We start from the raw sequence: 16745 nt of genomic DNA, 5'->3' as shown, positions 1-16745 counted from the left end.
CCAAGAGAATCGTGTTTATAATTTCATTAACCAGGACCTGGGTGGGAACTTCTGGTATAATCACAGTGTAATTCCAGAGTTTATTTAAATACAACAATATTATTAATTTATACCAGCAAAAATCAATGCAACATGAGAGATACCATCAGTTTTACTTTGGGGTTTTTTTTGTATTTGGCAAGTTTTTCCCCTCTGTTTATCTAAATGTTGGGGTTTTTTTGTTTATAACAACACATTATAATACATATAAAGTCAAAGGGAAATTCAGCTTCAAGGTTTCTGGGCACACCCTGTGCTGATTTCCTCAATTCAGTGGTATTATTGGACTGTTTTCCCGCAAATGCATAAGGTTTTCTGTCTGACTGACAGAAATTGTGCACTAAACAATTAAACCCAAGATATTTATAATGTCTACATGGTGTTATTCCTCCAAGCCTTAAAGCTGGTTGCATTGTGAAGCTGCTCTGTCTGCTATTGCTGAATCTCCCCCCCCCCACAAGAGTTTGGCCAGTTCCCTCTGGCCAGAAAACACTTCTGGAATTATAAAATATACTGGGCCTGTTCTTCCTTCCCTTCAGTAGGCAAAGCTTAACAAGACCAAAGCCTGCTGGACAAATAAAAAGAACTAAAGAGTTGAAAGAACTTGCAGAAAAAGCAGATTCAGGTTTGTTTTTTTTTCCCTATCCATGGATGCCAAAAGGCACAACAAGGAGGAGATTCATAGCAACAGTGTGACAGATATCTTTTATTCTATAGTGACCCTGTCAGTAAAAGAAATTTAATATGGACTCTCCTGCCACTCTCTACCATCTCATTTAGGAACGTAGGTGACTGAGTAATGCACCCCAGGAAAATCCATCTTCTCAGAATCTGTAATTTTCTGACACAGAAAAATGTATTGTGCTGGAAAAGGGATGAGAAGCAGTTCTTGTGCAGGGGAGTATTTTATTTTATCCAGTGTATGATATTTCTAAATACTGCAGTGAATGGCAATGTTACACTGTTGAGTGTTTGGTGACTACTGAGTGGTTTTCAAGCTTATTTATACTTACCTTGTTGTATGAGACATAAAAGGCCGATATTTTTTGGCACCATTTATTTATTTAAGGGCAATACAGCAAAGATTCTTCCCTTGAGCAGCTGAGGGCATAATCTGCCCTCTGGGAATTTGTATTTATCTGGAAACCTTAGTGGTGGCACCACTTTGCTGTCGGTGGGAAGCGTGTCCAACCCATTATCTAAAGTTCTTCTGCTTCCCACCATCCCAGGCTCTCAATAAACCCCTTTTTGTGGGACAATTTCTCCAGATCTTGGCTGTTTGCCTAATGCTTGAACCTGGACTATATTTTCTAGCTGATCCAGGTGTACTGACCCTCAGACCAACACACAAAGAGTTTCTTGGATACAGTTAGAACATAATGCAACTCTTTCATTTCTGTACAAATTCATCCTCTATGCCTGAAAGGTGTCTGGTTGTTTTCCAGTGGCACAAGGAGGTGATGAATGTAATTGCCAAAGGAGTGGGCTGCAATCAGCTGATTTGCAGGATCTGTCCAGGAGTGTAGGAAAAGGGGAAGACAGATGTAGGCATTGCTGGCAGATTCCCTGGGATTCACTTACCCCACGTCTTATCAGATAGTTTTCCCTGCAAAAGCACTCATAGGGTGAGTAAAAAATGTGTGTCCAAAAAGCTATGCTTCATTTGAAGCAGAGAAGTTTGTAAGAGAGAAGGTATTCTATAATTAATATGTAATAATATGTCAGAATTAAGATTTATTGCCCATCTTGCTACAAGCAAATGTATATAAAGGCATACAAGAAAAATGCAGTGTAGGAAACACTTATTAAGGAAAGGATTTGGCATCAAAAAGCTTGAAATTCTCAAATCTGAAAGAGAAATCTGTGTTCTCATTCCTCTTTAACTGGGACAGGAAGATGAAGGAATTTGGGCAAAACTTCAGAGCACATCTGTGATGCAGAATTTAACCCTAATTATCGTGTCAATCTTTAACAGCAAGACTAATTTGTTTTATCAGTTATGAATTTACTTTGTCTCAGAATTTGTTTCTGGTTGTTTTCAGCAGCTGTGGGTGTAGATTCTGATATTTTGACACAGACAAAAGGTGAAAGCACCTGTGAACTTAAATAGATGAACAAACTGGTGCTGCAATAATTAAAGCTACTCTGCCTCTCTGAGGAAACTTCAGAGGAGCTGTTCCTGCCTGTACTTGTCTCACATTTGAGGACTTTAGGAAGATTTTCTGTCTTTACTTTAGTTTATTGTTGAGCCTCAGCTCAGCTTTTCTCACAGGCATTCCTGATCCATGACCCCCAAACCAGGTAGGATGGGGGAAATCTCTTTCTCATTCCACTTGCATCCCAAAGCCCATGTTAAGGATCCCCGGAGAGGGACAGGGAGTTCCTTTAGGCTGAGAGGTTCAATTCTTACCCGGTGCCGAGTATATTTTGTGACTTTGTTTTTGGAGCCCGGGGTCCTGAGCACCCCAACACATGGAGGTTGTTCCCATGGCTGGATGTCAGCTCCTGAAAACAGGGATTATATGGGAAATACACTCTTCTTTCAAACTTATCTCTCCGGCCCTGTTTAATAAATGATGTGTTCATGATCTTTTAACATCAGTAACAATTTGTTAGTCATATTACACTGCAGAAGAGAGAGACTGGGAAGCTATCTGAACCATTTTAAAACTTAAATTAGCCACCATAAAGTGCAGAATAAAATTATAAAGACTTTCTTGTAATACAAAATTCATAGAGGCAAAACTCTAATTTCCTGATGGATATATGATATTAATGTAACGGATACCTCAGTGTAGTTAAATTGCATTAAATGGTTATTAATGCTTGAATAAACTTCAAGGAAGTGGGTACTGGTTGAAATGGGATAATATTTTGTTCTGCTAAATTATACGTTAATTGGTATTTCCTCTCTCGTAAAAGGACCTAAAGGGCTTAATAAAAGATGTGGGAGAAACACTAGTTTTTCTTCTTCTTGAGATGTTAAGTCTAGAGCTTAACTGGAAACATTTCAAATCGTTCCCAGAAAATTCACTGGCACTCCTGATGACATGGCTTCCAGGACTCCCCAGAGTAAATAATTACAGATTTTGGTTAATCAGGAATACACAGGGCAACGAGCAAGGAAGGGGAAGAAAAGCTATGAGGGACTTGTTTGCTGTTTGGTTTTTATATTTGGAATTATACTTACTTTGTTCAGATGTAGGAACCGCTTCCAGTGTAATCTGGTGGATAATGAAGGCTGTTGGCACGACAGGGGGGCTTTAACTCCTGGAATAACAGAGAAAGGGGAACAAGCAAAGGGCTTCAGTGCCCATCTCTGGGTAATTTGGGACAGTATCAGCAAATCAGGAGAGGATTATTTAAGGAAATCTCATTTAATACATCTTATTGAATAGCTGAAACTTTCCTGAAGCGATTTTTATTCCTTCTTTGTAGAACTGCTTATTCCTTGTTGTGTCAGAACTCATTGAAATTAGGTGAGAATTGAGTATGATATTCCTACATAGAAGTATCAGATATGAATACTCCTTCATTTGGAGCAGGGAAAGAGGAAAAAAAGATAATATCTTTATGAATATATTTATTTATATATTATATGCATGAATTTATTAGTATTATGAATAGAATTGATTTGAATTGAATGTTCACTTGAACTTTCAATAATACTGTGCTTAACAGTCACTGAAAATGAGATATTTCCAACTTTTCTTCTTGTAGAACTTTAGTTGACTGATGACTGAATGCCTACAGATAATTAACTACAACACAGAAAGGATATAAAATTACTTCCTTAAGAATCCAGGAACCAGTGGAGATGCCTCAACCTCTCTCTTGGCAAAAGCCACCATGTTTTCGTTGCAATGCTGTTGGGTTTTCTGAGGTGGATACACGAGGTTGTGTTTTCTCTGCTCTTCCTGACCCCTTCCCTGTGTTAAAATCAGGCCCTCTCTTTCAGAATTTCCATAAATATTTTATTTTTCAGGTGATACTTTCTGGGAAACACAAAGTGAGGTATTCCTGGTGTAGCTTGAAGCACATCACTGACAAAGAATGAGGTTAGCCAAAGTTTTTGGGCTCTGTGGTTTGTCTTAGAAGAAAAAACGTGATAGTGCAATCAGATACTTTTGATGAAATGTAAATACCTTCATATTTACAAAGAATGGGCAAGTTCCCATTTCCTGATTGCTGAAGGAATCATACAGGAGACAGTACTTTTGTTTCCAGCCAAAGGTGATCCCTTTCAGAGATTTAATTCAGGCTCTGGTTACAACTATTTCTCTACTGTGCCTTGTCTGTTCTCAGCTTCTCTGCTCTTTCTGCTTATTTTTATCATCTTAGAGAATTACAGACTGATTGGGTTTGTAAGGACCTTAAAATTCATCTCATTCCACCCCCTGCCGTGGGCAGGGACACCTTCCACTACCCCAGGTTGTTCCAAGCCCAGCCTGGCCTTGGACACTTCCAGGAATGGGGTAGAACTGATTGTGACCCAAAACTATTTTATAGAAGCCAGGTGCTGCAGAGCCTTTAGAGCAAACTCTTTGTTGGCTTGTCAGAGGGAATTTGAATGATTTATGGCTTAGCATAACTTTTCAGCAGTTTAGGATGTTTGATCATGGAAGAATAAAGCCATGGAGTGAAGAAATTTCTCTGAGGGGAAAAAACCCCAAACAATAAACTTCTTACTTGGCTTATTATTTTAAGTTCTACTCATCTTCAGCTGGTGCCAGAAGAACACATGGCTTTTAGGGATTGGATTTTTTTAGGTTCATGATCTTAAATGTCTTTCCCACCCTGATAAGTCCAAGGAACTCCCTCATTCCCAGTCAGACCATGGCAGCAGCTCACATGGGTGCTGGAGTTCACCTGAGGCAGCACAGGGTGTTGTGAGACCTTTTGTGTGCAGTGAGAGTGACCAATCTGAGCCCTGAGGGGACTCAGAATTTGTGAGAATAAAGATCCCTGGGAGCTACACTCATTTTTTTGGCTGGCAAAGGGCAGCTGATGCAGCAAACGGAGTGTGAGGGACACCTTGTGTTATTCAGTGTTGCTGACTGAGTTCATTTCGGGTGGGAAACACATAAAAATAGTCAAGGCAAAGTCATTTTACCCTTAGAAATCCTTTTTGGTCTGAGAGAGAGAAAAAGAGAATTTAAATGGCATGATACCACAGCTGAAATTCAAAGTAAATTGTGATATTTGTCTGTGTGGTGTTTTCCAAGATCCAACCCATAAGTTATCCAGCCACTGACATTCCTCACCCTAAGGCAGCTGGTGAGCTCTCCCAAGGCATGGAATGAGGGTTATTCTGGGTAGAGTTTCATGGTTTGGTCCCAAAGGAAACAATAACTTAATTATCCTTTGGAATCCTCAGCCTGGCCCCCTCTGGAAAGGTTTCTCCCCATGGGACTGCACACGAGAGTTTCCACTTCTACAGGGGAAAAAAGAAAGAAGAATTCCCTCTGCAAGAAGGATTCACGTGGAAAAGTCTGTGGCCTGACTCATCTGAGAGGCCAGGTTAGAGAATCCAAAAACTCCCAAAGGCTATTAAAATCTGGGAATTGTTCATCCAGACCCGCTGTGCATCTCCCACAGCATTCCAGGATGGTGTGAGGTTGTATCCATGCCTGTGTGGGGTACTCCTAAGTGGTTTTTAAGGGACAAACTGCTGTTTTGGTGTGTTATCACCGTTTTCTCCAGAGCAGAGGGAGCTCAGATCTAAGTCGTGCTCCACCAGGGAGGACTGATTTCTGGGATGATCTCCCTGGGATCCAGCCTTTTCCTTCCCAGCATCAATACCCTGCACAAGAATGGAAACACTTCGCGGGCTTCGTCTTAATCGGGGCTCCCCCACTCCAAAACAAGATCTTTATCCAAAGATTTTAATTAATTGCAAAAGTTAAAAATAAATCGTGCTGGAGGACCATTGATAATCCTCCTAGGCTGCCTTTCATTCATGTTAATGTGTAATACAGCCACAGTAAGATTTAATTTTAACCATAATTATAAAAGTTTGAAATTAAATCTTACTAGGGATGTGTTCTCCATTAATATGGACAAAAACTGATCTGGGAGGATTATTATGGGGGACGCAAGAAAGATTTAATTTTTAACTTTTATAATTAATTCAAAAATGAGATAAAGGATTTTGTTTCAGGGGAGGAGGAGGGGAGGGGGTTGCTCTCCAGACCACTAAGACATCCCAGCAGTCTTTCAGAGCCATCTTAATTACAGCCACAAAGAATTATTTGTTAGAGAATAGTGGTCAGGAGCTCAAACTGCTTCTTTTATCCAGAAATAAATGTGCAGACACTTGGAAACTTTCACTGAATAAAGCGCTGCAGTGAGAAAAGAGCTCAGAGGGACATAAAGAAACACATATATTTATATTTTTGTGCATGTCTGTGTGAATACATGAACACATAGAGGTAGAAACACCTATATAAAAGTGTGTGTAGATATGTAAATATAGATATGAATACATGAGTTTTATACATAGTTTTATGAATACATGAGTTCTAAAACTCGTAACAAAAATGCATTTGTCCTTCTCTACTTTTCTAATACTTTCTATAGATACATTGACACAGGTACATAAACATATGAATGTGAATATTTCCCATTAAAAAAAAGAAGCCACTTTGGTAGAAGAAAAGGAAGATTAATGAAAACCATCTCTTCCAATAGATGCAGTTTTATGTGGCTGCAGAGAATTTTGGTGCATTTTTCATGTGCACAGTGGGCAGAAATCAGGTAAATTTACTGAAAATTTTCTACTGAGGATCAGGTTGTGTTAAAATCAAAGGTGTATGAAAAAGATTAAAAGGAGTGAAGTATTCATTTTATAGGTAGATGTTTAGGAATCAGTTTTGGCTTCAAACCACCACTCTTTGAAATACTAAGCCTTGATGGTTTTGTGTCCTCTGCATCTTAGTGGTTCCACACCAAATACGCTGATTTTTCATTGCAAAGAGGTTGGATTTTTGAGTCCAGCTTGTGATCACCTTCTGTTCTTTTTTGCTGCTGGTTTTTTCCTTGACTCCAGTGTTGGAATTTTGCCCTTCAGTCTGAAAAGTCAAGAAGATTCTTTCCTTCTGATGCCAAGGACTAGGATTGAGTGATGAAACTTGGTGTGAGGATTCTAAGAGTTCAGAGCCAGGTTTAAATCCTTATCCTGACAGTTTTTCACCTGCTTGGGTTAATTTTTAATTTTTTTGTTTTTTTAAAAGAAGGTGGGAGCTCTTTATACTTAAATAAGTACCTTTTTATTGCAATATGAATAATAAAAATCTTTCTCTTATTTTTGCTTTATTATTTCTAGTTTTAAGAATTGTAGGTTTTTTTGCATGTTCTCATAATTTTTGGTGAGTTAATATAATAAAAAAACAGAAGAAAAACTACAAAATGTTAAACTTTTATTTTTAACAATCACTTAAATTTAGGAAGCATGAAAAGCAACATTCCAGAAGAGTAAAATATGGATAGTGATGATTATTTTAGCAAAATTCTGCTTCCTTGCAAATATATATCAAGCTAGTCAGAGACTCTCCTCAACTTCATCTTTTCAGATAATGTATCTGTAATTGTGGCTCTCCTAATTAAATAATTACAGAAGGAAAATCTGAACTAGTCCATCTTCCACTCCTTAATTCAATATGATGTTTAATGTAGGGTTTTCTGCAATTTTTTTTCATTTTTATTGTAGGGTTTTTTCTGGGCTTCTCCTCTCATTCTTTATTGTCCTTTCCACAAGTAATCAGGTTTGGGCCTCATTGCAAAACACATTATTATGAAATTCTGTAGTTATTATGAAATTTTGCAGTTATAAAAGGCAGATTCTTCCTGCATTAGCACCAATAACCCCTCCTTGCTGAACATTTACTTTAGTAAATGGCCCCAAGTAAGTAAAAAGCCATGAGTGGAAGAGCATTTTCAGATATAAATGATCTTGGAACCACCTTTATCATCTTGAACCTCGACTTGACTGTGAGATACACAGAGAAGGTCACTCTGAACTTACCCCCCAGCTGCTGAAAAATCAAAAATTGGTGTATTTTAGGTAAAAAAAAAAAGAGATATTTTGTGCAGCACATCCTGTGTGTTCAGTGTCTGCTTCTACCTTTGGGAGCTCATTGAGGGTTTCTCTTTTTCACAAAAAACTCCCCAAATTTATAGTTCTTTCCATGACCTGAGGTGGGAATGGCAGTTCTCTACCTCTTTGTTTCAGAGAGGAACTCTTCAACCAACACAAGTCTCATCAGCTCTGTCACATTCCCAGGAAAATTGGAAGAACTTTAGAGTGGAGCTTCTACTGGTGTCCCTTGTTTTCTACTGTAGATGCTGCTTTGCACATTTCGTGTTGTTTTTTGGATGTATCTGCAGAGAACACACGTATGGAGGCAGCAAAAAAGGACAAAAAAAAGCCTAAATGTGGTAATGAATTAAATATTTGATGCCTTTTATGGTTATAAGTATTTTATTTTTAGCATTATTTGTCACAGATAGCTGCTCTCCTTTGCAAAAGATTTGGAATAATAATGATAATAAAATCAAACTTGAGGAAAATATTTTCTTCCCCCCCTTTCTTTTCTACAAGGAACTTTTTGTGGTTTTTTTAGAGGCTTTTTTAATGTTCAACCAGAGTTTGACATAGATGGCAAAGCCATGGAGTGTCTCTTGACTTCAGTGGTCCTTGAGTCTGGTCCATAATAAGTGTTTAAAGGAGGAATAGGATTAATCCAGGGAAATGCTGAAAAGTAAAATTGTATTTTTAGGGTGAGATTTTGCTTTCATAATCACTTATCACTTCCTAAAATTTCTGTGTAGAATGAATAAAATTAGAGATATTTAAGCAATACATTCTGAGGATCTCAGACTTTTAAACAGTTAATAATTGTTCTGTTCCTAAATAAGGCATTATCAGAGTATATTATGAATACAGCATTATGCAAGATACTTTAAAAATAGTGGTAACATCATTGTTATTGTGTTTAAATTGATGTGAACAACACTGAATTTATCAGGGATAAAATGCTTCCTGTTCAGCTGCCTGGAAAGCAGGTGAGGGACTGACTGACTGTGATCCAGTTATGGGGTGAAGTATAAGAAAATATTGGGATATACATGGGAATGTATCTATTTATCTATTTATGGATGGGAAAAGTGCTATTAATTTATATTTTAAGAACATAATTATAGTATAATTTAAGAACAGTTTCCAGAAATCCAGATTTGACACATTGTTCATTCCTGTTGTGACAAAACAAATCTAAGTGTGCAGCTCTTCCCTCTCATCTTCAACATTCCTGGATTTCCAAGAACATTCTGAATAACAACTGGGACATTTGGTGTTTCATAAAAATGAATTTTGGAGTCTGTGTAGGCCATTGAAGATATTTTAGATAATGATTGACCATTTAAACTAAAATCTGTTGTAGTTTGGTTGTATACATCTGGCAAAAGGGAAATGGTGGTAATTTCAAAAAGCCCCCAACCTCATCAGAAAACGCCAAAACGCTTCTAAATCTTTGCCATTAGAAAAAAAATTAATAAAAAATATTTTATTACAGGGTCTCCCCTTCAGTCTCCCTGGCTTTGAGCCAAAGTACACTATGAAGTAACAGTTGGAAATGACCCTGTGTTGTTTCTTTGGTTTGGCTTAAAATTAATCATGTGTGTTTTTTGGTTTTTTTTTTTTTTTTAAAGAATAATATTGTAGACATTTCTTGGTAAGCCCCAATTTTTCCTCACCACGTGGCTCTTTGCCAGCCTCTCGTGTGACATCCCAGCGATGTCGCCGGGATTCTGCAGCACGGTTTGGAGCTGTGATCCATTGTTGGGATGATATATGGAACATTGACATGGAACCTGAATATATAATTGGCACTGACAAAAGAAAGCATGATTTAATATCTTCCATGCCACCCTCCCCACTCAAGCTGCTCGGGGTCATGTCTTCCCAGTGCATTCTCATTATTTCCAGCGGAATATCCTGATGTTCAGCAAGTATTTATGGGAACCTACAAGAGCCTCTCTGTTGATATGTTTTGTGCTTAACACAACAGTCAAGGGATTTCTAATATGACATTTTTCTTGCAAAGGAGGGCCTTTAAAATAGATATTCTCCCCCTCATATCTAGAAGATAAGACAACGCTCAGTTGAACATTAGGTCATTTTAATGATAATTTTAGGCACTAGATAAGCTTAAAATATATCACAGCCTGCAAAAGCCCTCAGCTAATCAGTGCATGAGTTGCTTTGAGCTTGTTTGATTTGTTCTAAGAATTACATATTGTATTTATAAACTCACAGAGGACCCTTTGGGTTTGAACTGTCCTTTACACTTTCACTTCTCCACCCCAGCGTTCCCTTTCCCATCGTGTCTCCTTGGCTTTGGTTCCTCCCAGTATTCAGCAGAAATGTGCTCTGTCAAACACAGCCAGGAGATATCAACCCCTTGAGGAAAGTGGAGCATTTGTGTTCCCACAAAGTTCTTCTCCCCCTTCCCAGTGGTGCTGAAGTGAGGAAATCTTCCCAGCTGTTACCTCCTCCTCCTGTATTCCTCAGTACCAAGGTTGGCATTTTTGATCCAGTTAATCTTCTTTCCTTTTCAGAAAACACAAGTAAAGTACCTGGACTGTCCAGTTTTACTTTCTGCATGTTGGAGCCTTCTCTCCATTTTGCACTGTTTTGTCAAAGGGAAGGAAAATTATATTTGTTTTGAAATAATAAAACCTGTGTTTGTGCAAAGCTGACGTTCCTTAAGGGACTCAAAATGTTATTTAACTTGGCCACGTCACAACTTTGTCACACGAGTCTTTACATGTGTAGTTTTCCCTACTTATCTTTGTGCCTATTTTTCTCATAGATAAGGAAATCTACTTTTCCAGGAGACTAATTTAGGTACGACATCCTCCTTTTTTTTTTACATTAACCATATAAAAAAGAACAATGACTCCCACAACCACAGTGATGTATCTTATTCCTCCTCTAAGAAATCAGTTTTGGCAGCACAGTTTGCTGTATAAGCCTATGGATCTCAGGGAAGCAGATTTTTTTGGGACACTTTCAAAGGCTTTTTTCAACTTTTCCCTCAGTGTGAGGGAGATTTTTTTTAGGACACCCTGTGAAAAACCCAGAGATGTATCTGTATCAAATCTAAATTGTGATTAGCCAATGGAATTCTGCATTTCCATTAATGCTGAAACCCAGTGTCCCTGAGATTTATATCCCTGAATCTCTCAATTGATTTATAACCTGGTAATCCTTTTATCCCCATTTATATGCAGCATAACTTGACATAAGTGCAAGAACGTCTCCATTAATCGAATTCAAGAGTGTTGGACTGAGAAACTGGAGGAAAAACTTTTAGGCCACACTGTAAATACACTTTGTGTCAGAGGAAGGCAGGAGGAAATATGTCCTTGAGGTGCTTCAGCTTTATGTTCACTCTTAAGTAAAATGAAGGAGAAAAAAACCACCTATTAATGCTTTTTTTGGAGTATCTGCTGTGATAAAACATGTTAAAATATCTTTTTTTTTTTTTTTTTTTTTTTTGCATACTGAGCACAACTCCTTTCCCCAGTGATTGCAGTGGAGTGTGGATGTAGGAGAGCTCCACAGAGATTACCTGATTCCTCTAGGTTCCTACAACAGTCTGGATCCCAAAAATATAGTGCTTTTGTAGGGCTGCTCAAATGCCACAGGGATTCAATAGGAACTATGAGTCTGGATTTTGAAAAGTGTCACTGGAAACCAGTTCACTCTCCACTTGGTTTGGGGGTTGGAACGTGTCCTTTGTAGGCCACACAAGTGAGAAGTCCCAGCACTGCTAATTTTAATTATGTCCTGGGAAATTTAGTAGTCACAGCAGCTTTGCATTATTGCTGCTCCTTTAGAGTGGACTTAGAAATTGGTAAAAACCTCACTTAGGAGGAAATCTGTGGAGTTTCTCTGAAACTGTGGTTCTCCAGCACAGCCCCTTCCATAACCTTTACTGTCCATGCCTACAGGGAATGGGAGACTCCCAGGTTACCCTTAAATCAAACGTGTGGCCCAGCAAACAAAGGAGCTATTAAAATATATTTATTATTCATTATTACTAAATTGCCTGTGTGTGGTTTTGCTGGAGAGCAGCAAACTTGCAATTCTGTTGACTCATTGAAAGCCTACGGTGTGATGTCCTGCAACCCCCAAATTTGTATTTATAGCATTAATTTTAAAGCTCCACTTAAGCAATTCCATCTGTGCATTCCGTGGAAAAGATGCAGAATGAAGGTAAATGTTGCAGTTTGTTGGAAATTAACTGGTTGAACACACTCCTGTCTATCTTGAGACTTAATGTGCTGTTGGGATAGAACCTGATTTAACCCAGAAATGTCCAGGTGAGACTGGGGAAGGTAATGTGTGCCACCACTGAGGATGTGTTAATAAATTATAATTCTGGATGCTGCTTGCATTCCAATTGCCTCTTTAGTAAATACTTAACACATTAAAGGCTGCCAGGAAATCAGATGAAATGAAACCAATTTAATTCCTTAATTTGTGTGATGTTATGCAATCCTACAGCATGTTGCATCCATAGAAACAAGAAATTGATATTTTCTGAATGTGATCTCCTGTTTCTCGGCACTTTGTTAATGTGCTGGGTCTCTCTTTGGGGAGAGAATGATAAGATAAATTTCCATTTTTGGGGTATAATTTTTGGGAGGAGAAAGGAACAAATAACAAAAGAGGAGGGCCATCATTCCTGCCTTCCTGTGTTATCATGAGAAAGCTTTACTGCCTGAATGAGAGCTTAATTCATTGAAACATTGTCAAGATTGTTGTGTTTAATGATAAAACCATTTTTTCCATCATGGTTGAAATTTACTGTGAGCACCTCAGATGATTTTGTTGAAAATTAATCATGTATCTGTAGAGTATTAATTAGCAAATATATGCACCTCTAAATAGTTGAATTATTTGTGGACATTAAAAAAATCCTGAGTAATTGTCTTTTTTTTTTTTTTAATTAAGCAGAGTACAGGTTATAAAATTCTTGAGAATTCACTAAAACCCCCAAAAACTCCAGACCTGACGTTGTAACACCCTGGACAAAAAAAAGAAAACAAAAAAGGATTTAAACACCACTTTAATTCTCCAAGAGCACTTTTAGACCTCTTTGTTGGTTTCTAAAACCATCCGAGTGACTCCTTCAGTGATTCATAATTTGCTTTTCTAGTTCCTAAAAGAAGCCAAAGTCAAAAGAAGAACCATCTCCTGTGTTTTGGCCGTGTGCTGGATACAATAATTGACTGCCTGCTGAAAAACTGTCTTGTCATATTTTGTAATAAAAATAATGTTTTCTGCGCATAACTTGACCTGTCCTAGTGAGTTATGCTGCTCATTGTTTCACAGGAACAATTTCCAGTGGGATTTTCATAATACTCCTGCTCTTACCATCTTGTACAATGTAAGCTGCTACATTCAATTTGTAAGAAAAAATATTCAGGTATAAAACCCAGATAATCTGTATCCCTTTAGAATCAAAAGTCACTTTGCCAAAATATTTTAACACATGAAATTGCTTCTTAAGAGATGTTTGCTATGATAAAACGACAGAAAACTACATTTCCATTATAATTATAACTGACTAGTGGTGCTAAGTTTTTATAATTTAAAGGTATTCTCAAATCTGACAGCTCTTCCATGTTGAATTATGCATTTCTGGCTCTTAAATAGTTCTGCTGGCATGAGACAGCTGAGATGAAGTTGTCTTTCTAAAATAATTGCTCCATGGAGCATCCATTATACCTTCAGAAAAAATGTATTACTTGACTTCTACAAATTATAGACTAGCCTATAATGGGTATTTTTGACAGCTATTAGCTTTTTAAAAAAAAATCTGAACAGCAAAATGAGTATTGATATCACTCTGCCGTGTCTTGCATGTTAATCCCAACCTCTTCTGGGCTCCTTTTCCAAAGCATGATGTAATCATTAATTACAATAATATTGATGTAATTGCACTCATCCTAAACTCCCCCCCCCCCCCCAAGAGCAACGTGGGATTTTTTTTTTTTTTAACAGTAGTACTCAATTCATATTTCATGTTATTGGAAAAAGAGGGAAAAAAAAATGACTTAAGCATAAAATTTCGCTGTATTTTGACACCGTCGGTTCTCAGAATGTGGCTTGAGTGGGGTGTTAATCTTTTCGTGCCTGATATTGTCTTGCAGCTCTTAGGAAAATGGGATAATCCCAGAGCCCACACGTGGCAAGTTCCTGGGGTGGGACAGAAAAAACCCACGGAAGTTATTGAATAACATAAATAATTTGTATATTTAGTATATATTGTCCGTATTTAATTTCATAGGCTTGTATCTAGAAAATATCTAAACTATAACAACATTATTATAGCATGCAAAATAGATGAACTGACTAATTACAGGTGAATATATTCATTTACAGTGATTTTAACCACATTAATAAGGGCTTGTCCAAGGTTTTCTGCACGTCAGTCCCGTGGTGTGGAACAGCCAGGCTGGGTCAGCCCCACATTTATGTTTATTTGAATATTTGGTGCTTGACTAACGAGTCTGGGAGGCTCTAAAATCTCTTGATCTGAGGAAAGAGGAGGGAACAGAAGATATGGCTGGGAGGGTTATTCAGAAAAAACATCAGAACCTGTAAGAGCAGAAAAACTTGGAGCAAAGGGTGAAATCAGATTAATTTAATTGCTGTGGGAATCAAGGAGAAACTCACTGTTGGGTCCAATTTTGCCTGTGTGCTGAGAACATTCTGCTTACTTTTCACTCAAATGACTGACATTTTTCTTAAAAATCATCCAACCCAACCATCTGAGGTGTTTGTAAAAATAACAAAGAAGGTAAGGATGTGTAATCTTAATTCTAGTGATGTGCAGGGACAGCTGAAGAGCAATGAAAGATTCACTCCTGGCTGGACCTGCAGGTACTTTGATTTCTTGTCACCATCTTAAGTGTCAAAACCAGCTCTTGAAGAGCAGTGAGAAAAAAAGGACCAAAGCAAATATTTCCCCTCTCCCAAAATCATCAACACCCCAAGTATTACGAAATGAAGTTACTGCCACAATAAGAAATGTTCACAGCAGCAAAAGTTCTCAGCGTCGATGGAACAAACTCCAAGAATTCCATTACAATCTCACAAAAAACCCCAATTTAACGGTGCTGTAATCAGTGTAACACAAACTATATTTAGAAGCACTACAATTATTACACAATACATCACATGGACCCTCCAGAGATGGTATTACCAGAGATTATGGGCTACTTCTGAAAGCCATTAAGGACCTATTAGTTGCCCAACTGGTCCATCCATAACTTTCAGTAATGTTCTCTCTGGAGTGTTATTTTCTTGTCACATAATATCTGTTGTAGGGAAACTTAAGCTTTCAGCCCAGGACTGTCGAAAGAAAAAGTAGCCTTGACATCTTGGCTATTTTATAATTAATATCTTTATTATTGTTTTACAATTAATGGGGGAATTAATCAATATATCTGCCGAGATTTGTAATTTTTTTGTTTGCTTTGGGTTTTTTTTTCCCCACTCTCCATTAGGTAAATTCTGGAGCAAAATACAAAATATGTGTTTTCATGTGAATGGAAATCTGTTGGACTAAATATAAGGCAGATAAGAAGTTCAGAATTTGGCACAGGTTTGTGAACTGGAACAAAAAATTGGCATGAAATCATAAAAAAGCCATTGGTGAGTCATGTTTTCTTTCAGCAGGAGTGGTTGAAAGGTGATCAACTCTTTGAACAAATGGTACAAAAGGCTTGATTATAAATTTGGGAAAAGTAACATTATTGTTTTAGAGCCACGAGCCAGAATCCTGTTACAAGAGGGGCTGCAGAACAACAGTTTTATAAATGGTGACTGATGCAACTTTTTTAAAAAAGATCAGGATTTTTAAAAATTTAAACTTATTAAAATTCTACAAAAAATAAAATATTTGTGCCTACAAATTAATACTCTTCATCACTTTTGGTATTGATGAAGAGATTTTGTGCAGTCTGATCTTTTAGTAGAATGGAAGTCTCTTATTTCTTTTTCCAGTCTCTTATTTAAGAATGAGAAGTTTCAGTGAGGGTTTCTGAAGTGGTTCATGTGACACCTTAAATACTGTGACATGGATCTGATTTCACTTGTAGTCATTCACCAAATATCTGATTCCATTTGGAATATGGAGAGAAAACGTATTTTGCTGCTGATTTATGAAGCAAATTTCCACAGAATTATGTTTGTTAAACATTCCTCTGAATTAATTCTTTTTACTGGAGGAGAAGAAAAAGCCATTGTTCTAAAAAAAAAAAAAATAAATTAAAATAAGAACAAAAGAAAATGAATTCTTTGAATGGTTCACTGTCATTAATAAATAAATAAATTATTACATTATGGTATTATAACCTCTATCCTATTGATCCCTGGATGCAGAACATTGGCACAATATATAGACTTGGGGAATACCTGAGGATATGTGTGTTCATAAGTAAATTATTATACTTTGCAGGTGGCTAATATAAAATAATAGAGAATCATCAGTATTATTACAGTTTTGAATAATGTATATAACTTTGCATCTACTTTGCAAAAGAGTAAATGGCTGCACAAGGTGCAAATTGGTGAAAATCCAAGACCATGAGCTTTTCTAAGCACAGAATGGGGACTCTTATTTTGGGAA

This window comes from Chiroxiphia lanceolata, chromosome 7 (assembly GCF_009829145.1).
Source record: "Chiroxiphia lanceolata isolate bChiLan1 chromosome 7, bChiLan1.pri, whole genome shotgun sequence".
NCBI lineage: Eukaryota > Metazoa > Chordata > Aves > Passeriformes > Pipridae > Chiroxiphia > Chiroxiphia lanceolata.
This window is presented reverse-complemented; position numbering follows the sequence as displayed.